This window comes from Solanum verrucosum, unplaced genomic scaffold (assembly GCF_900185275.1).
Source record: "Solanum verrucosum unplaced genomic scaffold, falcon-dt-bn FXZP01000177.1, whole genome shotgun sequence".
Taxonomy (NCBI): Eukaryota; Viridiplantae; Streptophyta; class Magnoliopsida; order Solanales; family Solanaceae; genus Solanum; species Solanum verrucosum.
In genome coordinates this window covers 206,343-234,307 of record NW_026020401.1, presented here as the reverse complement: position 1 = coordinate 234,307, position 27,965 = coordinate 206,343, and the positions used below count along the sequence as shown (strand labels likewise).

At 39.0% G+C, this 27,965-nt stretch overlaps 1 pseudogene; it reads right to left on the bottom strand.

Annotated features, from left to right (window-relative positions):
* Positions 1-439: 439 nt before the first annotated feature.
* Positions 440-27,434, bottom strand: LOC125839872 (wall-associated receptor kinase 2-like; annotated as a pseudogene).
* Positions 27,435-27,965: the final 531 nt, after the last annotated feature.

Sequence of the window (27,965 nt, the reverse complement as noted above, 5' to 3'; positions counted from 1 at the left end):
TGAATAATGAAGATGTAATGGTCATAGTTGGCCACTACACACGTTCTGCCAGAAAAACCCACAATGGACACAAACGGACAACACAATTTCCCAACGTTTATCACTATTGAAGACTGACAATTAATCCAAATTCAACTGCCAAAAGAAGTGATCCATAATGCTGAGTAATAAGTCCATTATACTTAACTTCTGACAGATGTGCAAATAAGGAATTGGAAAAGCACTTCAACATAATTTTTAATAAGAATATTAAAATGCTTATAAACTAACAATACTCAATCAAACATAATATAAAAAGAGGGGATAACAATCCGGGACAAGTACAAGGGTCTCCCAAGTCATTCCTCTTTGAGAAAAAAAGGAAAAGGAACCTGCATTAGAACATTCAATATGCAAGAAAACATAGGGATAGTACAGTAAGAGGCAATCTAATGCCATTATTAGTAGCCTGGATTTTGGATCAACTTGGATTGTATGCAGGATGCATGATACGAGAACTATCTGAATTGGGGTTTTTTCCATAGGCGTCTATTGGAACTGTGTAAAGATCTGATAAATCATTCTCTTCGTGTAGGTGTTGATTAGACCAAGAGACTCCAGTTATCTTCCTCAAACCCTCAAGTTGAATAGCCACTTCCTTCATTGTAGGCCTATCTTCTCCGTGCAACTGAAGACAGTTCTTCACTAGCTCAGCCATCTGTTGAAGTTGCTCAAGATTCCCTTCTCGCAAAACTCGACGATCAAGAATTTGAAATAAGCTATTGTTATCCACGGACGAAACAAAATAATCAGCCAAATTCTTTTGCTCGTCATTTCTATCTCCATAAACTGGTTTTAACCCCGTTAAAAGTTCTGCCAAAACTACTCCAAAGCTGTAAACATCACTTTTATCTGTCAATTGACTTTTGAAAAAATATTCAGGATCCAAGTACCCAAATGTACCTTGAACTAATGTAGCTACAAGTGTTTGATCCAGAGGGATGAGCCTTGAAGCTCCAAAATCAGCCACTTTAGCTGTGGAAAAATTATCTAACAATATGTTGGAAGACTTGACATCTCGATGAATTATAGACATGGAGGCAAATGAATGAAGGTAAGCAAGTGCAGTGGCTGTCTCTATGGCAATTCTCAACCGATTTTGCCAATTTAACCAACCCGCTCCACGTTGACTGTGAATGTGCTCATATAGAGTTCCTTCAGAGACATACTCATAAACCAATAAAGGAACTTCATCTTCCAAACAACACCCAAAGGGTTTCACCACGTTTCTATGGTTGATTTGAGTGAGAATAAGCACCTCATTTATAAACTGCTCAATTTGGCTCTCATCCACAATTCTGGATTTTTTAATTGCAACTGTGCAATTATCACTTAGCACACCTCTATATACAATAGCATGGCCACCACGACCAAGAATTCTGTCATTGGCATAATTGTTTGTAGCTTTCTTGAGCTCATCCGCTGTGAATACTTTTGTTGCTTTCACACCACCGTCATTAGTGGAGATTCTGTGTTTCAATAATAAGCCACCATTTTGTTGGAAGAATTTCTCCCTAACTTCAATCAATTTCCTTTTACTGATTCTGAAACAGAACCAAATTATTCCAACCACTAGGGATATAAAGCCACCAGCTCCTATACCTGTGTAATTAGTGGAGTTGAACTTTTATAGTCTGTTTCAACTAGATCAAAAGTACATGACTAATTGTACACATATCTTCTAACGAGTTTGTGTTCCAAGTTGCTGTTTCAAACACAGATAAAAGAATTGTTTATCATTCTGTAATTACCATTAGTTGAATGGACAAAGACAAGGTCACCAACCCAAATTTACAAAACTAAACTAAATTGTGTGTATTCATAGCATTTGTGCGACCATAAAAGCTTCTCATTAAGGATCAAATGAGAAGTGTAAAGTTAATTGTTTTTGAATATAGAAATGTATCTGTTTTATTAGGAAAATATATTTTTGACTGGTTTAGAGTCGCCACTTAATTTTTTAAGAAAAATCAAGAAAACTATTGTTTTCAAAAGACTAAAACAGGAAATCAATTGAAAAAATATTTGAGGGGGTTCGGGGTTCCTATTAATATTCTAGGAAGGTTTTTAAAGCACCTAGAATATCCGCTAATGCGGTTATCCGACAACTAATTTATTTGGCTAAAAATCGTTTAACTTAATTTGACTTGAATTGAACAGTTTTAGAAAAAAAAAGGGGAAAGCGGGGAGATACGGGAATATTATCTAAGTGAGATAATTTGCAACATTTATTCTTTAAGTTTTGTTAAGAGATGACCGATTTTGTTAAATTGTTAAATTAAAATGAACGTCTCTCGGGGATTTGAATTGTTGACCTTAAGGTTAATGACAAATATTAGCAAGTAAGGAGGCATAATAAAACAAAGAGAGAGAGAGATTTGGGCCCAGATCTGGTTTCTATCCGCCTGGACTAGTATTTGGGCCCATTTTCGTTTTGGGACCAAAGACCCAATATTCGACACCTGTCCTAAATTAATCTTTGAATTTTGTTTCTCTTTAGGCCTTTGGCCCAATTCTTGTCTCCTTGTACCTGTCCTATTAACTAACAAATAATAATAATTACAATAAATGGGATTAGGCCCAAAATAACGAAATACAAATTTCTTTTGTGCAAAGAGTGGGCCTTTGGCCCAATCTTTCGATTCTTCTTTGCTTCGAATCCTTTCAACTCTGAGGCCTTGTACGTCGATTTGATGGCTGGCTGGCTTAAATAAAGAAATTTGGGGCCTTTAGGGCCCCTTTGGAAATGCGAGAATAGGGTCTTTTCCGGTGCAGCGAAATGGAGACGACGACGAGCTGAGCGACGACCTTCACCACGACAACTCGAACGCTAACAGTAGTCGAAGAATCCGAACAGGATATCTCTCTTAATCAGACTTATGGCAAGCAAAGATAGAAGAATGAAGCTTAGAATGTCCTTAGTTATTTCCTCTGCTTCTCTTCAAATGTTTCTCGTATGTAACTTCCTATTTTTTACTTAAGATGTTCTGTGTATGTTTTTTGCTCAAAATAAAATAAAATCTACTCCCCCCCTAAAAAAATCCCCTTTACAAAATAATAGAGGAGATGATTATATAGGAAAAAGGGGTAGATTTTAGGGGGAATTCGGGTAGAAATTTGGGGTCAATCCCGAATTCAAAATTTGAATTCTTTCACCAATTTGGGGGAGACATGCTTTTCTAAAATTTTCTCCCCATTCCGAAAGAGGAAAGGGGAGAAACGCATGCCTGTTGTGACTGTAATTTGAGAGGGACATGGGAGAAGACAGAGGAGACACAGTGTACTGCCTCCGTCTACTTGACGTTGTGTCCTTCCTTGTGAACGTTGAAGATGGGTTCCTTGTCGTATTTTGAGCAGTAAACTTTGGAGATCGGACGCCGTTTGGAATTATGTGGAATCTCCGTGTATGCTGCCTCTGTTTGACGTTCTCAACGTGAAGGATTTGGAATCCTCTGTTGAAGAGATTCGGGCCGGGTACGGGTACAAAATTGAATAGGAAGAATGGGCTGGAGTTAGTTGGCTGGGAATTGTAAGTGGGCCTGCGTTGTTGAGATTTGGGAATGCTGGCAAATTTAAAAAGAAAGGCCCAAATTGATCTTTTTAAGCTGAACATATGAATTGGATTTAAGGTTTTGACCATATAGGTCTAAACCATAGCCAATTGGGAATTAAGGGTATAGCCAATCTTAGTTAATTAGGATAGATTCGGGTAGAAGTCAAATAAGACGGGTTAATATAATTAATTTACGAGCTTCTTAACTTTCACGAAATAAAGCAATTAATTTGACTATATATAAAATAAATTTTATCAAACACTAATTAACTCCGAATTATAAACTATTAAATAACTAAGCAAACTAACTAAATATTTAATTAAACAACCTTTTGAGACGATTTTCGAATATTTATATAATTCAAAATATACATATATATTTTAAAAATTATAAAAGGTGACAAAACTATTTAAAAACTAACTTGCAACATATTTTGAATTATAAAGACAATTATTTTAAATCGTATAAAAATAAAGAAACTCAAAATTAATTCCTATCGTGGATGGTCAAAATTGGGTGTCAACAACTGTCCCTCGTTTGACTTGGATTGATGAAAGAAATCCGAGGCAAATGAAATTGACGAGTCCAATTTGACCGACCACATCCTCATCTTTCAAAGAGTTTTTTGGTACGGACTTCAGGAATTAAGGCCAAACCCCGGAAGTGGGTTTCCTACATATCTCTGGCTATATGAGAATTCAGGCCACTTGTAGTTCGATACGCTTGATTTGATGCACGATTTTGAAAGAATTTAAAAGTTATTTCGATATCGAATTATGAAGAGACCGAAACACTTGGGAATAAGATTTAAAGGAGAATGTTAGAACACAGCCGAGTTTTCAACAATGATCTCGCCTACATATCCTCAACTCAGGGAATCATGCTGCTTGTAGTTCAACTCAATCGGTTGAAAAGGAAATCTATTATGCAAGATAACCTTCGGTTCAGAAAAATGACAAAGTAAGTCGAGTATGAAAAAGAGTCTTGCAACCTCTTAGCCATGAATGCGGAGCTCTTCACATCCATAAGTAAGAACTTACACGGACATAATTTCCAAGGCTCTTGGTGCATTGTCACTCAGATTGGAAAATTGCTTCCGGTGAATCCAAAATTTTCCGGATGCAAAATAGGAACTGATAAATCTAAGAAAAACCCACATGCCTTCTGATAAGGGTGTGGTTTGATTGTGGTGAAAGTCGCTCCTCTGCTCGCGTCCTAATAGTTTGACACTCCTCTTTGGACTATGTCCCAGTTCGCTGCTAAGAAAAGGTTCCACGTTGTGCTGCATCCCTTTTGATGTCGTCCGCACCTGTGGTTTGTTTTTTGGAGAATTCATCCTTTCGGATGCTCTCGACAAGGACTGAGATAAAACTCATTAGCATAAAAATGCAATTCAAATGGGAGACAGTGTCTTTTACCGTCTTGACACTTAATTGTTCTCCTTGAATATTTGACGTCAACTCTATCGGGTTTGACGTGAAGCAAATAAAGTTTGTGCCTCATATTTGCAATATAATCTTCAATGTACTCTTCCTTTGATGTCAAAGTAATAAAATAAGTTGATGTAATATATTGATAGTTCTTTTGATGTCGTCGTTGCAAAGAAAAATGATGTTGCCGATGTCGATCTCCTTTTGATAGGCGAATCTTTCTCGCGATGCATGAATTTTTTTCCCGCGATGTATGAATATCTTTTCGCGATGCGTGAATCTTTTCTTGCAATGTATGAATCTTCTCTTGCTATGCATGAATCCTTTTTCCCGCAATGCATGACATTTTTTCCCGCAATACATGACATTTTTCTCGCAATGTATGACATTTATCCCACAATGCATGAATCTCTTTCCCGCAATGCATGATATTTTTCCTTGCAATGCACGACTTCTCCGCGATGCATGACTTCTTTCTCTTGCAATGCATGATTTCTTTCTCTTGCAATGCATGACTCTTTTCTCTTGCTATGCATGACTTCTGCGCGATGCCTGACTTCTTTCTTTTGCAATGCATGATTTCTTTCTCTTGATATGCATGAATTTTCTCTCGATGCATGAATCTTTTCTTCGCAATGCATGAATCTTCTCTTGCAATGCATGAATCTCTTCTTTCGCGATGCATGAATCTTTTTCCTGCGATGTGTGAATATTTTCCCGCGATGCATGAATCTTTTTCCTCTTGCAGTGCATGAATCTTTTCCCTCTTGCAATGCATGAATCTCTTTTCTCGCGATGCATGAGTATTTTCCTTGATGCCTCCCTGGTACCGAAAGAAGATAATGCTCCACCGAGCAACATATGTGATCTTCTGGGTATCTTCTGGGACGGCGGTATCGTCTCAATCGACAATATAAATAAAAAGGACCCTTGGAGTAGTGGTATCATCTCATTTGACAATACGATATAAATGACTCTCTGGGTAGTGATATCATCTCAGTCGACAATATAAATAAAAATGACCCTCAGAGTAGTGGTACCATCTCATTTGACGATACGATATAAATGGCTTTCCGGGTAGTGGTATCGTCTTATTCGACAACACAATATAAATAACCTTCGGGTAAGAATATTATCATATCTGATAATATAATGCAGATAAATATCTTCCAAGTATCTTTAGTTGCTGGAAAATAATAATATTTCTCTCTTCAAGGTTTTCATTTGTCCCATCTCTGAACTTAATTGCATGTTCATTATGAACCTTGCCTTGCTTAGAATTTGAATAAAGTAATGCTACTCATATTCCCAATTTTTGGTATAAGAAACATAAAATATTTCCTGCATCCACAGAAAAGTTATCGATTTGGGGAGCGCTTCGCCCTTTTGACTTATCCATATTCATTGGATGGAAGAATATGCCGATTTTGCGGCAAACCTATAGACCTGCATCCACAGAAAAATTATTAGTTTTTTACAAAATGAACTGATCTGTATCGATCTCTTCGGTTGTCTGCTCCTTGTCTTGCTATCTTCGGTGGATTTCTCCGATCTCCCACTTCTTGATAGATAAGACAAAACATTTTTTTTAATACAAATATAATTGAAATATGAAGGAAAAGTTTTTAAGGAAAATAGATTTTCAAAAGTAACGTTTGGAAAAAGTCACTGCCAAGTGTCATGTCACGTCAAGTTTAATGAATATCATTCAAAGTTGGTGTTTTGAGATCTGTCTGATCACTTGTTGGGAAGTATTCAAAGTTTCTCTGAACTCTCGCTGAACCTTATTGAAATTTTTGAGGTCATCCTCAAAAATTTCTGTCCCAGTTAACTGTCTTGACTTATCTCGAACTGTTGGTGAGCGAATCACGGAATTTTTGAGATTTTCTCAAAAATTTTGTCCCAGTTGCAAATCTCAAGGTAGCTTCAGTCTCGACTTTGTTGGACAAGATCTTCTTCTCAAGAATTTTTGAGTCCCTCTCAAAAATTCTGTCCCAGTTTCTATTGTACAAAAAATAGAAATCTTACGGGAAATATGACTGAACCCTTGTGGCGCCTACGTATCCCGTTGAGGCAGGAATCAGGTCGAACGTAGTTCCCTTCTCAAGGATTAACAAAATAGGAATTTTACAAAGAAATCGACCGAGGCCGACATATGCCGCCTATGTATCTCATTCTTGAGAATTCAGGTCGAACGTAGTTCAAGATACAAAGAAATGTTAAAATGGGATAAAGGGATGACCGAGGCCAACATAGGCCGCCTACGTATCTCATTCTTGAGAATTCAGGTCAGACGTAGTTCATTACAAGAGGGATAAAATTCTAAACAAAGAAATTACAAGCAAATAGAACGATTACAAGGAAATAACCGGAGTACAAACTGAAGCTTCACACATAATATCTCTTGACAGCATCTGAATTGATCGGTTTCGGCCATTCAGTGCCATCCATCTCCGACAGGATCAAGGCACCTCCAGATAACACTTTGCGAACCATGTAGGGTCCTTGCCAATTGGTGCAAATTTCCCCTTGTACTCATCCTAATGAGGGAAAATGCGTTTAAGGATCAACTGACCAACCTCAAACATTCTGGCTCTTACCTTCTTGTGTAAAGCACGAATCATTCTCTGTCGATATAGTTGACCATGGCAAACAACAACCATTCTCTTCTCATCAATCAATGTTAACTGATCAATCCGCTTGCGAACCCATTCAGCATCACTCAATTCAGCTTTTTGGATGATTCTCAATGAAGGTATTTCAACTTCCGCAGGTATAACTGCTTCTGTTCCATATACCAGCAAATATGGAGTAGCTCCAACTGATGTTCTGACAGTCGTTCGGTAACCCAACAAAGCATATGACAACATTTCGTGCCAACCTCTGCGATTATCAATCATTTTCCTCAGAATCTTCTTTATGTTCTTGTTGGCAGCTTCTACAGCTCCATTCATTTGGGGACGATAAGCGGTGGAGTTCCGGTGAGTAATCTTGAATTGTTCACATATTTCTCTCATCAAATGACTGTTGAGATTGGCTCCATTATCAGTGATGATGGATTCTGGTACTCCAAACCTACATATCAGGTTGTTGTGAACAAAATCAGCTATAACTTTCTTGGTTACCGATTTGTACGAAGTTGCTTCTACCCACTTGGTGAAGTAGTCAATGGCAACCAAAATGAATCTGTGTCCGTTAGAGGCGGTTGGCTCTATCGGACCAATGACATCCATGCCCCAAGCTACAAAAGGCCAAGGTGAACTCATAGCGTTAAGTTCGTGAGGCGGCACTCGAATCAAATCACCATGCACTTGACATTTATGACATTTCTGCACAAACTTGCAACAATCATGTTCCATAGTCATCCAAAAATAGCCGGCTCGAAGGACCTTTCTCGACAAAGTGAGTCCATTCATATGAGTACCACAAACTCTGACATGTATCTGTTCAAGCAGCTTTGCAGCTTCACTAGCATCCACGCATCTGAGAAGACCTAAATCTGGAGTTCTCCTATAAAGGATCTCCCTACTTGTAAAGAAATTGAGGGCCATACGACGTATCGACTTCCTCTGATTGAACGTTGCATTTTCAGGATAAGTCTCGTCCTCTAAATACTTCTTGATGTCAAAATACCACGGCAAACCATCTGGTTTCGCTTCGACGTGTGAACAATGAACAGGTTGTTCTTTTACCTCTATATCCACTGGATCAATGTAACTTGTATCCAGATGCTTAATCATTGATGCAATGGTGGTGAGAGCATCGGCCAACTCATTCTGTGTCCTGGGAGTGTATCTGAACTCAATCTTGCCAAATCTCTTGCATAACCTCTGTTTATACCGCACATACGGTGTGATCTTTGGATTTTTCATGGCCCATTCCCCTTGAACCTGATGAATCAGCAAATCTGAATCTCTAATAACCAGCAACTCGTGAACATTCATATCAATTGCCATCTTCAGATCGAGGATGCAAGCTTCATACTCAACCATGTTGTTCGTGCATTCGAATCAGAGTTTAGCCGTCATAGGATAATGCTGACCAGTTTTCGACACTAAGACCGCTCCGATTCCTTTCCCTTGATGATTCACCGCTCCATCAAAGAACACTCTCCAACCAAGGTACGCTTCAGAAATGTCCTCACCAACAAAGGAAACTTCCTCATCGGGAAAATAAGTCTTGAGCGGTTCATACTCTTCATCAACTGGATTCTCTGCAAGATGATCAGCCAAGGCTTGCGCCTTTATCGCCTTCTGAGTCACATACACGATGTCAAATTCACTCAAAAGCATTTGCCATTTAGCCAACTTCCCGGTCGGCATTGCTTTCTGGAAAATATACTTCAACGGGTCCATCCTAGAAATAAGGTATGTGGTATAAGAAGACAAGTAATGTCTTAATTTCTGAGCAATCCAGGTCAAAGCACATCATGTTCTCTCCAAAAGAGTGTAACGAACCTCATATGGAGTGAACTTTTTGCTCAAATAATAAATAACTCGTTCTTTCTTCCCAGTTTCGTCATGTTGACCAAGCACGCATCCCAATGCATTATCTGAGACAGACAAATATAACAATAATGGACTCCCTTCTCCGAAGGGACTAACACGGCGGATTGGACAAATAGTTCTTGATGGTATCAAAAGCAGTTTGACATTCTTCGGTCCACTTGGTCGAGGCATCTTTTTTCAATAACTTAAAGATGGGCTCACACACCACTGTGGATTGAGCTATGAACCGACTGATGTAGTTCAACCTTCCCAAAAAACTCATCACCTCTTTCTTGGTCTTTGGAGGAGGTAATTCTTGGATCGCCTTGATCTTGGAAGGATCAAGCTTAATGCCCCTCCTGCTGACTATAAATCCCAACAATTTGCTAGCTGGCACTCCAAAAGCACATTTGGTGGGATTTAACTTCAAATTATATCAGCGTAGACGATCGAAGAATTTCCTCAAGTGAGTCAAGTGATCCGAACTCTCGCGGGACTTGATTATGACATCATCTACATACAGCTCGATCTCCTTGTGAATCAAATCATGAAAAATGGTCGTCATAGCCCTCATGTAAGTAGCACCGGCATTTTGAGACCAAAAGGCATCACCCGATAATGATATACACCCCAAGGCGTAATGAAAGCTGTCTTTTCTGCATCTTCTCATCCATCAGGATCTGGTGATAACCCGCATAACAATCCACAAACGACTGCATCTCATGCTTAGCACAATTACCAATGAGAATGTGAATGTTTGGCAACGGAAAATTATCCTTCGATCTTGCTTTGTTGAGATCTCTGTAATCGACACAAATTTTTATTTTTCCGTCTTTCTTGGCAATCGGAACAACATTAGCTAACCAAGTTGGATACTGCGTCACTTCCACTACTTGGGACTCGATCTGCTTTGTAATCTCATCTTTGATCTTCAAACTCAACTCAAGCTTGAACTTTCGAGTCTTTTGTTTTACTGGACTGAAGTCTGGATTGATCGGCAACTTATGGGACACCATATTTGTGCTCAGCCCTGGCATGTCTTTATAAGACCAGGCAAATACATCAATGTACTCCCTAAGCAAGCGAACCAGGTCTATTCTTTGAGCTTCCGTCAGATGGACACTGATTCTTACTTCTTTAACACATTCCTCATCTCCGAGATTCACAGTTTCGGTTTCTTCCAAATTTGGCTTATGTTGATTTTCGAATTTTCGAAACTCTTCAGCAACATGTTCGGGAACCTCATTTTCTTCTCCATATTCCTCACATTCATCATCACCTGCCTCATGTTATTCACTCGGTTCATGACATGACATGACATGACATTGGCAGGTTTTAAATTAATATTACTGAAATCATAAACAAACAAAGTTAGGAAAGTAAAATATGAACAGATAAGTAAACAAACAAATTTGATAAAAGAGGCTTTTCATTTAAATTGAAAGACAAGCACAAACTTTGGCCATAGCCGAGGGCCATTTCGCCTTTTGAAACATCACAAGGGAATTTAAAAACTTTAAACAAATAAAACTGCATAAGGGGTGGGTCTCGGGCCTCTTCCGGACTACCACCGATTTTAAAACAAACAAAGACACATGTCTTTTCTACCCAGATGAGCGGGAAATCAGGAGTGGTGTGGAGGTCCAGTTTTGCAATCGCTCCTCGGGCTCTGCATCACGGATGCCTGATGTCCCAGCCTCTTCCTCAATGACCGCATCAATCTCCTCAAAAAGGCCACAGATTCCTTCCCCGAGACCATCATCATTGACATATCCTCGCACCGGGAATGATTGGTACAGATGAGGAATTGGCCTGGCCAATGCTTGACCAACATTCTTGTTCCTCATCTCTGCTTCATCATCTGTTGGGACATATCCCAAACCAAACTTTGCTCCTTTGGTGGGAATTTGGATAGGCTCGACGATTCCTTGGAAATGCTTCCCCAATCCAAAACTTGGTTGGTAACCATTCTGGAGCATAACAGTAGCAATCATCTTGTACACGGCAGGCATAGGAGGTTGTGGAGCCAAGTCATCACCGGTGGCATTTACCAGCTCCACCGCGTAGAAATCACAACCTCGAGAGACATCATCAACGATCGGTGCATACCCGTTGGAATGACTGCCTTCACCATAAATGACCAATTCTTTGTCCTTCCAAACAAACTTCATTAGTTGGTGAAGGGTAGAAGACACAGCCCCAGCCATATGAATAAACGGTCTTCCCAGAAGCAAGTTGTAACTGGTGTTGATATCCAACACCTGGAACTCCACATTAAAATCCGCAGGACCCACCTGAATATCCAAGTTTACTGCACCCAATGTGTCTCTTTGCACTCCATCAAAGGCCCTCATATTGACTTGGTTTTGGTGAAGTTTTCCCAAGTCGAATTTCAGCTGCTTGAGAGTCGAAAGCGGACATATGTTGAGACCGGACCCATCATCGACCAAAACACGATTTATAACTTTTTCCCGGCACTTGATGGTGACGTGCAGAGCTTTGTTGTGCATCCTCCCTTCAAAGGGCAACTCTTCGTCACAAAAGCTGATTCGATGTCCCCGAATGACCTGATGTATCATGGCTGCTAGATTGTCGCTGTTAGTACCCACAGACACATAAGTGTCATCCAAAGCTCTCATTAAAGCCTGTCTATGCAGCTGTGAACTCATCAATAAAGCCCACACAGAAATCTGAGCTGGTGTCTTCTCCAAATGCTTCACAATTGAATAATCTTTCAGCTGCATCTTTCTCTAGAACTCCTCGGCTTCAGCTTCACTAATCGGCCTTTTAGTCTGGTCCTTCTTCTGCCCTTCTTGAGCTAACTCTTCCGGTGTGTAGCACCTGCCGGATCTGGTCATACCCTGGGTAACAGCCGTTCCGATCACAAACTTTGGTTGGGTAAGAGTTTCTCGCGGCACCAAGGCAACAGCCTTCTCGGGTGTCAGAATCACAAACTCTTTCTTCTCTGATGCTCAACGAAGCTACAGCCCTTTCCAGTTCATCAGGAGCAATCGAAACTATTGCCTTCATCACGCACCAGTCATTGTCTATCTCTATCATATTGATAGCGGCGCCTCCATGATTTGGCAAAGGATTACTATTGACATTGGGTGCAACTGTTTGAAGAGAGACCACATTCTGGTCAATTAGGTCTTGAATATTATGCTTCAGGTTAATACAGTCTTCAGTATCATGTCCGACACCGTTGGAGTGATACGCGCACCTCTGATCAGGTCTGTAAAACTTTGAGCTAGTGTCAACCGGCTTGGGCCCCACTGGGTGAATATATCCTGCCGCAGTTAATCGTTCGAACAGCTTTGTTAGGCTTTCAACAAGCGGAGTGAAAATTCTGGCAAGCTTCTTCTCAAATCTAGGACGAGGGGGATCGTAATTGCCTTGTTGAGGAGGAGGCATTTGACGATAATTTGGAGCGTTTGGACGGGGGGCTTGATATCTGGGATATGAGTTGGTTTGGTAGTTTGGTTGTGGAGCTTGGTAGTTCGAGGGGGTATTTTGGTAAAGTGGAGCTGGGGTTTGGAACATTGGGGGAGGCGTTTGGTAATTTGTCTGAACGTTGGCACAGTTGGGGGCGGCATTTCGGTAGTGATGAGATGGAGTCTGGTAAACTGGAGGGGGAGTTTGGTAGATAGTAAGGGGAGTTTGGTAGTTAGGAAGGGGAGCATTTTGATAGCTGGGAGGAAGAGTATTTTGGTAACTGGGGGGAGGGGTATTCTGGTAATCGGCTTGTGCATAACAAGCCAGGTATGAACTCTGTGAAGGTCGAGAACGACCTTGGTATGATGATGGTTTCCTTGGGGTCTTCTTCCCCTCATAAGAGATAGAGGACACATCCTCTCTTTTCTTCTTCAACAAGCCCGAAGATACGGGCGAGGCAGCAACACGAGCAATCTTCCCGGTTCTCAATCCATCTTCGATAGTCTCACCTACCTTGACTATCTCAGCAAATTTTGCTCCAACGAGCAACATGATTCTGTCATAATATTCGGGCTCCTGCACCCGCACAAACACTTTGACAATTTCCTTTTCTGACATAGGGGGTCTAACTCTAGCTGCCTCCTTTCGCCATCTATATGCGAATTCCCTGTAGCTTTCGGTCGGCTTCTGCTTCATCTTCTCAAAGGAGTAACGATCAGGAACGATCTCCACATTGTAGGCGAATCGTTCTATGAAGTCCTTAGCCAAAGCGTTCCAGCTAGACCACTGTTTCGTTTCATGAGACGTAAACCATTCTAGAGCCTCTCCGCTCAAACTTCGGCTAAAAAGCCGCATTAACAAAGCTTCGTCTCTCCCAACTCCTACGAGTTGGTCACAGTAGGCCCTCAAGTGTGCCAAGGGGTTCCCCGTTCCTCCAAAGATGTCGAATTTTGGCACCTTGAACCCTTCCGGGAGGTCCAAATTTGGATGAATGCATAGGTCTTCATAACTCAACCCGGCAACTTCAGGAATGCAGTTCAACTCCTTCATGGCTTTTCTAACTTCTTCCTTCATATCTATCTTGGCGGTCTCTTCCTTTGACCTCCACTCTCTCTCCTTCTCCTCATAGTGGTCGAGCTCCGAACCATGGGCATCATGCTCGTTGGGAACTGGTATTTGGAAAATGGGTTTTTGCGGTAGTGGTGGAGCGATAGAGGGACTCTGGCCATTTAAAGGGGCGTGATAGTTTTGGGGATAAGTTTGGGGGTTGGTGTACAGGTTTTGGTGAGGGAGGGAAGTGCGTGGGTTATTAGCGTTTTGGCCGTAGGGGGACAGACTAGTTTGGTGGTTTGAGTTAGGGGGAGGGAGTGGTGCTTGAAAGTTGGTATTTTGAGGAGGGGGTGGTGTTTGATAAGAGGCCGAAGCGTAGTGGGGATTTTGAGTGGTAAGGTCAATGACGGAGGGGTTACGAGCAGGGCTTGAATGCGGGTTCTGAGCTTGTTCCACGTTAGGAAGGGGAGTTTGAGCTGGAGGTCTTCCGTCTGGTTGAGTGTTGACAGCAAAAATCGGAGGAGGCAAATCTTGTCTTTTCTGCATCTCGACCCTCATCTCAGCAATTTGTTGCATCAACTGCAGGATCAGTTCATTCTGATCAGCAAGGGCGGGCTGAGCCACCACGACATCAGTAAGGCTAGTTTCTTCGTTGTTATCACCCATTGCAGCTTTTCCCTTTTGTGAATTTTGGCTGGGAAAGGAATCTGTAGGCCCTTTTGATCTAGTAAAATAAGGATGATCGGCCAGTGTATCAACACAGATCAGTTCTAACTACCTGTAGAGAAAAACAACTCAAAGGCAAATCTGTCAGTATTAGTCGTAGATAAATAATGCAAGATATCACATAGAAAGCAGATAAACACATAAAAGTTGCTTTGTCTGAGGACACGTTAACCCACAAGTAATGGGGACTGATTTTTTGAACAAGCAGGAATTCGGTCGTTTTATTTTAGGGCTAGTGACTCAGAAAGGCTAAATTGCGTTGAGCTAAGGTCTTCTTGCTGCATCTTCTGTCATCTGTTGATCTGAACTCAATGTTTCCTTGTAGAATGAAAGAGAGGGAAAAGAAAATTTGAAAAAGATAGGGGCCGGGCCTTGAAAGGCTGCCTACGTATCTCCGAAGGAGAATTCAGGCCCTATGTAGTTCGAATACAAAGAAAAATTTCATTTTCATTCATTCATTTCTATGTCGATACCCTTGCCTTTTTCCATTTTAGCAACAATCTCACCTTTTCCGAGATGATAGAGTAATATTTTAGAATTTGGTAGTAGGATTTTATTTTTGGCTGAGAAACTTAAGACTCATGGAATTTTGGTCGGACGTTTGGTAGTGACTTGTATTTGGTATTGGGAAATTTTTCAGAAAATTTTTGAAAAGGAATGGGCTAAAAATGTCCTTATCCAAAGCAACGTATCACATAAACAGTTAAAGCACACAAGCATACATCGCGTCCTAAACATATATGTGACCCTTTTGCGCCCAGGGTAGGCCTAGCGAATTTGAAGGATGCATTGCGCCATTTAAAACAAATTGTTGCACCCCCCCAAAATGATTCATAAATAATTAGAGAATTCATTACAAAGTCAACGAAAGGGGTACATCTTTTAGGGAATGGATAAACTGCAAATACAATAAAATCAATCTCTCGCAGGGGAAAAAGATAGCTAAAAGGCTGAAGGTTCCGCTCCTCCTCTTGTTTTTTCCACTTCTTTGCGAATGAGGAATTTGCTAGTCATCACATGGGGCTTGGCGAACATAGCTTTGGAAGACATCGGTATGCCCTGGAGAGTGTTAAGTTGATCATCCAAATTCGAGTCCAAACGTACCAGGCAGGCTCTTGCGTTAGCTAACTCTTGTGTGGCAAAGGCTAAGGCCCTTTGGCTTTCATATTCTCGATGTTGGAACTCTCGTTCCCTACGCAGGAAATCTTGCTCCCTACGTTAAAACTCTTGCTCTCTTCGATCCCATTCCTGCTGAAAGTGGTAGGCTTGAATTTGGAGCCTTACCTGGACATTTTCAATTTGTCGGCCCGTGCGTGGCGTCGGGTCAAGTGTACCACGCAGATCATCCTGCAACCATTTTTTGTACTCGTCAACATACCCAGCATCATATCTGTCTTCAGTCATGCTTTTTTTTAGGTTAACCCGCCTGGCCCATTCATCGAGAATTTCCTTGGCATGAGGTATTTTGTCACACCCGTTGTAGTCAAAGACGTAGCGGCTAGCGTCTCCTTTGAAAGGTAGAATTTGTGTTCTGCCGCATTACCCTGCTAGGGTTGTAAGGTCGTACACCTCTAATGCCAGGAAGAATTAGGAAAGGACACTTAGCCCCCTGAATGACTATTTTCTCTGACATGAAATCTTGAAACATCCACTGTACATCTCCATCCTTTAAGTCGTGGAAGACTTTAGCCCATGCTTTTCTCGTGCTGTGGATCTCGAATCTATTGATACTCAAGTGTAACTCGTAATGGTCGAAGTGACTTTCTTTTCGTGGTTCGGCTAATTTCTGTTTCTGGGTCTCACATGTCTTCAGTAGATGTTTAGACATCCACCATTGCAGCAGGATATTACACCCTTGAAAAAATGGAAACCCATTTTTGCATTGACCCAATGATCGATAGATGTCAGCCATAATGATCGGGGCCAGGTTGAAGTATTTCTTGACTTGTCCCTTTTTACCAACGCCTTCAAAGATAGCGTGAGTTACCATGACAATCCGAGTATCAATTTCATTCCCTCCGTCCTGGGGAAATACCATTGTCCCTAAGAGGCATACGGCAAATGCTAGGGTTTGGGTTTGACTCCAACTACTGCGATTGAGAAACTCATTTGGAAAATTCTTGTAATAGTTTTCGTGTCCCCATCGTTCGTAGAACTTCATAAGCGGAATACTCGGGGTGTCTAGCCAGTCTGCATTTACCAGTAACAACATGTTCTTCAGTTCTTTACTGGTCGGCTTATCCGGTAGCAAAATGTGATGATCTGGATGATTTTTCCTTTTCTGGCACATTCCTACGTTGTCTAAGCAATCTCTAATTTCTTCAACAGTTGGTGTCATTTCGATATCTCCGAAGCGAAACATCATTCTCTCATCATCCCAAAATCGAGTGACCACCTCAATGAACTCAGGCCATACTTTGAGATTCATTATCGACGGGAGGTGACCCAAGTGAATGGAAAGTTCTCTTTTCTGATACGCATTGAGATTGTACCACCATACACGGAGAAGGTTTGGCGTCTCGGTGACCATTTTGAAACTCAAGTGTTGCTTGGCCATCTACAAAAACATAAAAGGAATTAGATACCCCCCAAACCCAAGACACAACAATTTGTCAAACAGCGCATACATCCTTCAAACACGTAAGTATGAACGTCCGTTCGGGCCGTGGGCCCTTTGGAGTCAAGGTGGTCTTTCTAATGGACCCAACACGCCTTGGGTATTGGGTCATCTTAGGCCAATGCGCTAAATTTCGAGATTGAGTTTGGCTCTACGCTAGTCTTGACTAAGAGTGGGCTATGTTTAAAGTGGATAGGTGACCCAAGCGGACAACTTGGGCTGAGACAGTTAACGACCGTTGACTATCCAGTAGCCAACTACATTCGTTAGGGTGCCTCGAGAACAATTTGGTTAACGAACGACTGCGGCCCGCATAATCGTCTTTTAAAAGGAAATTTAAAATAATTGTCGTTTGACGGAGTATGTCATGCCATGAATGCAACAGTTCAATATATACGATAAATAAAACAAGTAAACAGTTAAATCACATAGCGAAATAAATCAATCTTAAGGTTAGAACCATTCAAATCCCCAGCAGAAGTCGCCATTCTGTTTTATTAGGAAAATATATTTTTTACTGGTTTAGAGTCACCACTTAATTTTTTAAGAAAAATCAAGAAAACTATTGTTTTCAAAAGACTAAAACAGGAAATCAATTGAAAAAATATTTGAGGGGGTTCGGGGTTCCTATTAATATTCTAGGAAGGTTTTTAAAACACCTAGAATATCCGCTAATGCGGTTATCCGACAACTAATTTATTTGGCTAAAAAGTGTTTAACTTAATTTGACTTGAATTGAACAGTTTTAGAAAAAAAAAAGGGAAAGGGGGGAGATACGGGAATATTATCTAAGTGAGATAATTTGCAACATTTATTCTTTAAGTTTTGTTAAGAGATGACCGATTTTGTTAAATTGTTAAATTAAAATGAACGTCTCTCGGGGATTTGAATTGTTGACCTTAAGGTTAATGACAAATATTAGCAAGTAAGGAGGCATAATAAAACAAAGAGAGAGAGAGATTTGGGCCCAGATCTGGTTTCTGTCCGCCTGGACCAGTATTTGGGCCCATTTTCGTTTTGGGACCAAAGACCCAATATTCGACACCTGTCCTAAATTAATCTTTGAATTTTATTTCTCTTTAGGCCTTTGGCCCAATTCTTGTCTCCTTGTACCTGTCCTATTAACTAACAAATAATAATAATTACAATAAATGGGATTAGGCCCAAAATAACGAAATACAAATTTCTTTTGTGCAAAGAGTGGGCCTTTGGCCCAATCTTTCGATTCTTCTTTGCTTCGAATCCTTTCAACTCTGAGGCCTTGTACGTCGATTTGATGGCTGGCTGGCTTAAATAAAGAAATTTGGGGCCTTTAGGGCCCCTTTGGAAATGCGAGAATAGGGTCTTTTCCGGTGCAGCGAAATGGAGACGACGACGAGCTGAGCGACGACCTTCACCACGACAACTCGAACGCTAACAGTAGTCGAAGAATCCGAACAGGATATCTCTCTTAATCAGACTTATGGCAAGCAAAGATAGAAGAATGAAGCTTAGAATGTCCTTAGTTATTTCCTCTGCTTCTCTTCAAATGTTTCTCGTATGTAACTTCCTATTTTTTACTTAAGATGTTCTGTGTATGTTTTTTGCTCAAAAATAAAATAAAATCTACTCCCCCAAAAAAAATCCCCTTTACAAAATAATAGAGGAGATAATTATATAGGAAAAAGGGGTAGATTTTGGGGGGAATTCGGGTAGAAATTTGGGGTCAATCCCGAATTCAAAATTTGAATTCTTTCACCAATTTGGGGGAGACATGCTTTTCTAAAATTTTCTCCCCATTCCGAAAGAGGAAAGGGGAGAAACGCATGCCTGTTGTGACTGTAATTTGAGAGGGACATGGGAGAAGACAGAGGAGACACAGTGTACTGCCTCCGTCTACTTGACGACGTGTCCTTCCTTGTGAACGTTGAAGATGGGTTCCTTGTCGTATTTTGAGCAGTAAACTTTGGAGATCGGACGCCGTTTGGAATTATATGGAATCTCCGTGTATGCTGCCTCTGTTTGACGTTCTCAACGTGAAGGATTTGGAATCCTCTGTTGAAGAGATTCGGGCCGGGTACGGGTACAAAATTGAATAGGAAGAATAGGCTGGAGTTAGTTGGCTGAGAATTGTAAGTGGGCCTGCGTTGTTGAGATTCGGGAATGCTGGCAAATTTAAAAAGAAAGGCCCAAATTGATCTTTTTAAGCTGAACATGTGAATTGGATTTAAGGTTTTGACCATATAGGTCTAAACCATAGCCAATTGGGAATTAAGGGTATAGCCAATCTTAGTTAATTAGGATAGATTCGGTTAGAAGTCAAATAAGATGGGTTAATATAATTAATTTACGAGCTTCTTAACTTTCACGAAATAAAGCAATTAATTTGACTATATATAAAATAAATTTTATCAAACACTAATTAACTCCGAATTATAAACTATTAAATAACTAAGCAAACTAACTAAATATTTAATTAAACAACCTTTTGAGATGATTTTCGAATATTTATATAATTCAAAATATACATATATATTTTAAAAATTATAAAAGGTGACAAAACTATTTAAAAACTAACTTGCAACATATTTTGAATTATAAAGACAATTATTTTAAATCGTATAAAAATATAGAAACTCAAAATTAATTCCTATCGTGGATGGTCAAAATTGGGTGTCTACAGTATCAATACTTCTGGAAAGAAGGAAATAGTATTTGTGGTTATGAAAGCAGGTTCGGCTAGAGGGACCAACTACCAAGCCAGTAGCCACTTAAAGCAGGCTTTAAAAAATATTGAAATGGAAAATAAGGCCTCCCGTTAAAGTTAGTTTTAAGCCACTAATCTTATTGAGTCGCCCACGTATAGTCAGATATTTACCTGCAGAGAACTTGATCCATGGGAACTCATCATGGTAGGGAGCTATACAACCACGACCATCCTTTTTGCCGTCACCAGTATATCCATGGGGACAAGAACAATTGTAACTTCCTGGGGTATTTATGCACATCTTTTCACACAAACTGTTATTTGGGTGATCAGCACATTCATCAACATCTGAAAAAAGATCAAATCAATATAACACCATCAAATTAATGCATGAAAGTTAAGTTCTTGATGAAGAATTGAAACATTACTTATACCTTGGCAGCCGTGATTGAAGGATTTCCATGATAACCTGGATTATAGCTGCAGAGGTAGCCCCCAAGACCAGTATATGAATCAATGCAGTGGCTATTTTCACTGCAAGCATAATTCTCGATTTTCAGAGCTTGCGTGCAAGTAAGACTCCCAATGGCCCAATCCAGCACAATGGGGACACTAGCCTTAATCCTCTCATAAAAATAATCAACAGTTAGATCATCACCTAGATCTGGCAAACCCTAGAAACGAAAGTGATCTGCCTCGCCTAGAAATGCATACAAACATGAATTAAATGACCAAACATCGGTATGGTTTTCTGTGCTAGACATGGTTGTATTATAGTATTTCAAGCCCTTGGGTATCTGTGTCTGGCAGCAGCCTTTTCCCATACATTCTCCTTCTATCACATCCCCTCTGCTTGTACAGCTGACATTGCAGCCACACTCAAAGTTATTAGTCCCTGTGATGGAATTGTAGTCATCGCAACCAACTACAATAAACCTGTTCAGCGCAGAGAAACTATAAGGCGTTGATTCTGAAAATCTGGTCCAAGCAAGTGATTGAGTGAGCACAGCTCCAGTGGAGTTGTAACATCTCCAACCGATTGAATTGGAGATGCGCAATTCAGCATTGGAGATGTCGTACACCTCAATGTTACTCCCTCTGAGGAGTTTCTGAGAACCATCATGAGATGTGTTACAGTTGAGCTCGAACCCTGAATCAAAAGCGCAATCTGAGCCAGTACCAAATGGGTACGGAACTGTTACGTTCCCACACTGTTTAGGGCATCCTCGTTTTGTTATAGTGATGCTGGTGCTATTAGTGGTACTGGTTTTGTGCTCTCTCATTAGTTGCACATATGACTTATCCTGGCTGCTATATTTACTTTTCCTTTATGTTGCCCCTTCTTTTCTTTTCTGTTCCTTTTTTTTTTTTGCAAATGCACATAATTTCTGGCTTGCTATACATAAATGTGTTCTTTAATTTGATCTTAGTTGATATTTTGTACTCTAATTTTAGATGTACATTAGTAAACACTTAAACTTATATAAAGTTGAACAAGTAAACACACGCATTCTACGTGTTGTCCTATAAATTAGTTTGAGAAAATTTTACGTGAATTGCCGCATAGAATAGCATGTAAAACACGTGTATCTATTTGTTCAATTTTATACAAGTTTATATATCTACTTGTTTTCTGTGCACATCTAAACTTAGAGAACGTAATAGCTAAGGTCAAATTAAAGGGCACTATTATGCCTAAAAAAAATTGTTGTACTTAGAATACTTCCACTTACAGAGAGTAGTGATGACATGTCTAGTCTAGTCTAGTATATATTAAGATGTAAAAACTTGTTGAGCGGGTCGAATTGAATATGAATCTATTGAAAATGAATTAAATAAAATATTGGATTCGAGTCGACTTGTTTACATCCCTACTTTATCCAAATAGGGCGAAACGTCGCGGTGACTCAAAAAATAATCAATTGATTCAATTTTAAAAGAATTTTAAGAAAATAAGAATTTTAAAGGAGTCACCACCTAATTTTAGGAAAACTAGGAAACCAATTAATTAATCTACGAAACCAAGATATTCTAGGTAAGGCGTTCAAGTTATTTCGAAGGGAAGGGGTTAGGCATCCTTCGAAATCCACAAATGTGGATCCCGACTGAATTCAATTTTTTCAAATTGAGGATGAGAATAAAAAATGTACAAATATAATAAACATGCAATATACACAAGTAACATGATAAAACAATAATATAGAAATCGGCCTAAATTTGCCTATCGTCAAGAATATACAATATAAATAGGAGTATAATTTGAACCTAATTCGAATAACTTCAATGGAAGCACATCCGGATATCGGAGGTTGATTTCCGGCCAGATCTGGTTGCACATAGTGACTGAGTTCTAGCTTTGAGTTGAAACAGTGATATGTTCTAATTGGGGTTCCATTTCCGCTAAAGTCTGTGTGGCTGCGCTTGGTTTATTGTCGGAGCTCGGGTCTAGCTCACTGTGAGCTCGCCGAAAATAGAACTTGAATATCATTGCGAGTCTGGCTCGCTGGGTCTAGTTCAGGTGGATTTGGAGGTGCTATTGGAGGTGTTTTTCTGTGGTTTTGTGGTGAGTTTCCGGTGGTTTGGAGCTGTTGTTAGATTCACAAGCTCGCTGGTTTGGTTATTTTTGTCACCATTTCTGTGACGATGCATGGAAAGTAGAAGAATGGTGATTGGAGCTTGTATTTTGGTGTAGTGGTGGCGTGGGTGGTGGAGCAATGATGTTGGTTCTCCGGTTGTGTTTTGCCGGAGAAGAAGAGTGAATCGGTTTTTTGGGTTGTGGCGGCTGGAAAGCCTTTTTAGAAGGAAAATATTAGGGTTTCTGCTATTTTGAAAATTCTTTCCCTCTAAAATTTTTTTTACCCCCACCTTTTACCTAATAGACAAACTATTCTTTATATAGGGAGTTGAAAACTACAATATCATTATTTTAAAATCGTGAATCAAAATAACCAATTAATAAAATATCTGTATTTGAAATATTATCTGTATTTGAATGAATTTTTAGGCTGTGCAAAATATTGATATGAATATTAATGAATGTAACAAATAAAATGAATATATATATATAAAAAAAATATAATGAACGTAACTAATGACATGTAAAAATGTAATTTTAAAATTAACTGATAAAAAATCCTAAATTTTGATAAATGGGGATAGTTATCGATAAACTTATTTAAAATTATTAAAAAATTATTTTGAACTATTAAATAAATAAAACTTAAAAGTTACGAATTTTGAAAATGTTAGGCCAAAATTGGGTGTCAACAGCTGTCCCTTTCGTTGGGTATAATTGATGAAAGAAATCGTGGACAACGAAAATTGACAAACCCGATTTTGGCCGAACACATGACCTTTATATACAAGTGTGGTTGGAATGTGGTGGAAGTCGATCCTGGAATTGCCTCCAAAAGGTTCCACGTTGTGTTGCGTCCTTGTTGAAGTAGTATGTACCTGTGGCTCAACTGAGAATGCATCATCTTGGATGTTCTCGAAAAAACAAAGATGAAACTCATTAGTAGAGACAAAATTACAGGAAAAAAAGGTAGCATCTCTTACGATACGACAAATGAAGATGATTCATTGGTAGGATAAAAATGCATGTCCATCGGTAGGACGAATGAAGATGATCAATCGATAGGATTTTAAATATATGTCCATCGATCAGACGAATGAAAAAAGATGATCCATCGATAGGATATCAATGTATGTCCATCGTTAGGAAGAATGAAAATGATCCCTCGGTAGGATATGAATGTATGTCCATCGGTAGGACGAATAAAAAAGATGATCCATCGGTAGGTTTTGGATTGTATGTCCATCGGTAAGACGAATGAAAAAAGATTATCCATCGGTAGGATTTGGAATGTATGTCCATCGGTAGGACGAATGTAAAAAGATGATCCATCAGTAGGATTTTGAATATATGTCCATCGATAGGACGAATGAAAAAATATGATCCATCGGTAGAATTTTAATGTATGTCCATCGGTAGGACGAATGAAAAAGATGATGATCCATCGATAGGATTTTGAATGTATGTCCATCGGTAGGACGAATGAAAATTTATTTCAACGCAAGTCTCTTCCGACTTGAACGTGGAATAGATAAGGTGCACATCCTTCACCTCCGAATAGATGCGACTTAAATGCAAATATCTTTCAACTAAGTTTCTTTCGACTTGAACGTTGAATAGATAGGGTGCACATCCTTCACATCCGAATAGATGCGACTTCAATGAAAATATCTTTTAACGCAAGTTTCCTTCGACTTGAACGTTGAATAGATAGGGTGCACATCCTCCACCTACGAATAGATGCGACTTAAATGCAAATATCTTTCAACGCAAGTTTATTTCAACTTGAATGTTGAATAGATATGGTGCGCATCCTTCACCTTCGAATAGATGCGACTTAAATGCAATGACCTTCTCGGCGAATGAAAATGCAATGGCCCTCTTGGCAAAATGAAAATGCAATGGCCCTCTTGGCAAAATGAAAATGCAATGGCCCTCTCGGCAAATGAAAAATGCAATGGCCCTCTTGGCAAATGAAAAATGCAATGGCCCTCTCGGCAAATGAAAAATGCAATGACCCTCTCGACAAATGAAAAATGCAATGTCCCTCTTGGCAAATGAAAAATGCAATGGCTTTCTCGGCAAATGAAAAATGCAATGGCCCTCTCGGCGAATGAAAATGCAATGACCTTCTCGGCAAATGAAAAATGCAATGGCCCTCTTGGCAAATGAAAAATGCAATGGCCCTCTCGGCAAAAATGAAAAATGTAATGGCCCTCTCGGCAAATAAAAAATGCAATGGCCCTCTTGGCAAATGAAAAATGCAATGGCCCTCTCGGCAAAAATGAAAAATGCAATGGCCTTCTCGGCAAATGAAAAATCCAATGGCCCTCTCGGCAACTAAAAATACTATAAAAAATGCAAATGATGGATGACCCAATGATTTTTCACTGTAACGAGGTGGATGACTCGATGATTGTCCACTATAACGAGGTGGATTGCTCGATGATTGTCCAACTGTAACGAGGCAGGCGGTTCGATGATTGTCCAACTGTAATGAGGTGGACGACTCGATAATTGTCCAACTGTAATGAGATGGATGACTCGATGATTGTCCACTGTAACGAGGTGGATGACTCGATGATTGTCCAACTGTAACGAGGTGGATGACTCGATGATTTGTCTTGAAAGTGTCATCGGTCCAATGTTTTCACCTGTTCCTGTACTTGAAAAGGAACAATTAGTAGACACAATGTCGCCTTAGCAAGTGACTTAGTCAAAAAACCTTGAGAAAAGATTCTTTAAAAGAGAATGCGTATAAAATGCTTGATCATTTTGACACATGTGAGCAACCAACATTTTACTCTTGACCATGTGTGTTTTTTTTTTTGTGGCTCATGTCTTATTGGGGATTTGTACGAGGAGTTGCTGGTTCGCCATGACAATGCTGGAGATTTGCAAGTTGACGTTGAACTTCAAGCAGTGATGGATCATTTGAAGTTGACTCTCAAGCTTTTGACAGTACTTGTTGGAATTTTTGAGGTTTTTCTCAAAAATTCTGTCCCAGTTAGAACTTTTGGCAAATCTCAAAATGATCTCCAATCCTGACCTACTGGAGATAGCACCTTTATTGTGAATTTTTGAGATATTCTCAAAAATGTTGTCCCAGTTTTTAATATAAGGAGAAAAGAAAATCACATTGGGTATATGACCGAGCTGTCGTGGCACCTATATATCATGTTGAGCCAGGAATCAGGTCAAATGTAGTTCCAATCCTGTGGATGGTAAATTCTGCAAAGAATCTAAGACAAGATCATCAGTAGAAAATGTACAATATGAACATGATAAAATAGGAAAATGATATTCCTTGTGATATTTAAAGCCTAGAGACAAAAGACATGTTACATTTTGGGACGGACAACCCAATTAAGTAAAATAGGCATCTCACACTTAAGGGGTTAACCTGATGTCACGTTTTACAACGGATAACCTAAAAGAAAAAGCAAGTACTTTATATATATATATATATATATATATATATATATAATGGAAAGAATCTAAAAAAATACTTTGGAAAATATTAAAGAATGGGTGCTTGCTCACCTTTTTTTTTTTGAAGGATAAAGAATGTGAAAAGAGAGTCGAGTCTTGACTACAATTGGTACCAGGAGTTAGGATCGCTTTTAAATCTTTTTTTTTTCAATTTTCTAACTAAGATTGAATTCAAAGTAATTCCTACAGTTTCAAGTGGTACCTCAAACATACTTAAATATCAACAAATTTTATTCATCTTGCTTCAATCAAATGTTTGAATTGTACCATCCTCATGACTCAATTGCCCTCACAACAAGAAAAATCATATTTCACACATATTTGAAACATATTATTTGAGGACATTTTTTTTAAAGTGCACTCACACTCACAAGAATGTTCAATGCATGTAATTGTGATACCATATGCTTGGCCCTTATGTAAATCTCCACTAATGTGAGAACATTTGGAATGAGATCATGTAGGGCTTGTCATTTGCTTGTAATGTAGGCTTAGGGATGGGTAGGATATATATTTGGATAAGAGTAACTTAATTTCTTCTTGAGCGTCACAGTGAATTTGTGTTTTTGATGATTGATATACCTTTGGCGTTTGATCCTCTTTATTGTCCCCCTTTTTTTCTTTTTTTCTTTTTTTCTTTTTTCGACTTCTTTTGAATTCTTCTTTGTTGGAGATTTTCTTTTTTCACCCCTTTGTTTTGAAGTTTTATCCTTTTTTGTTGAATTTTTTTTTCTTTCTCTTCTTGTCTTTCATTGACCTTGTAGGTGTGTTTTTGTTTTTCTTTATTTCTTTTCGCCTTTCCCCTTTTTTTTCTCTTTTTCTTTTTCTATAAGTCGTTTTTTGCTTCCTCGACTTTGGGAGATTTTGTATCTTTTGCCTTTGGCAACTTTAAACATGGATCTTCTCTTATAATTTGCACACTCTTGGTGCACTCAAGAACGTTGGGCCAAAAGAGAGATAGTGCATGTAAGCACTCAAAGGGTAATGGCTAAGATGTGGTTGTCCAAACAAAATGTCTCAGACTCAAAGTGGGGAAAACTAAGGATCAATGTCATTTGGTATGTTTTGAAAGGCACAATCGGGTCAAAGAGGGCCTACAATCCTATCCCAAACCAAACATAACTCAAGATTTCGCCTCGATAAACATTTAACCCAAGTTCTAGATCAACAGTGCGATGCAATTGAATTTTGATCTTAAAGCTCACCACATAATGCACATAACCATGAGGTTGATTTTATTCTTATCTAGAATGCATGCAAAAGAATTTTCAAGCATCACAAAAGTATAATGAGAGGTACCAAACGAATCTATGGTTTACCACAAAGTTAGTCCTCTTCATCATATCGAATATTTTTACATGCTCCTAATTGCATTGGTCTCAATTGAGCTGAAGACATGACTCTTTTACTATGTACAAAATATTTTTTTTGAAAGGATGAATATATACCGAACCCAAGAAGGGTTGCCTACGTATCTCAGTTGTTGACACCCAATTTTGGACATCCACAATATAGATTAATCATTGAGCTTCTTCAATTTTAAACATTTTAAAATAATTAGTTTTATAATTAAAAATAAAAATAAAAAAAATAGTTTGCAAGTTACTTTAAATAGTTTTCTCACTTTTTTTTTATAATTTTTAGATAATATATATGATTTACATAATTACATATGTAATTAGTATATTTTATGAATATTCGAAAATCGTCTCAAAAAATATTTTTTTTAATTAAACATTTTAGTTAATTATTTTAGTTATATAATAGTTTATATTTAAATTATTTAGTTTATAATTAAATTGATTATTTTATTTCGTTAAGATTAAGAAACTCAATAATTAATCAATATTATTCGTCTTATTTAACTCTGGGCC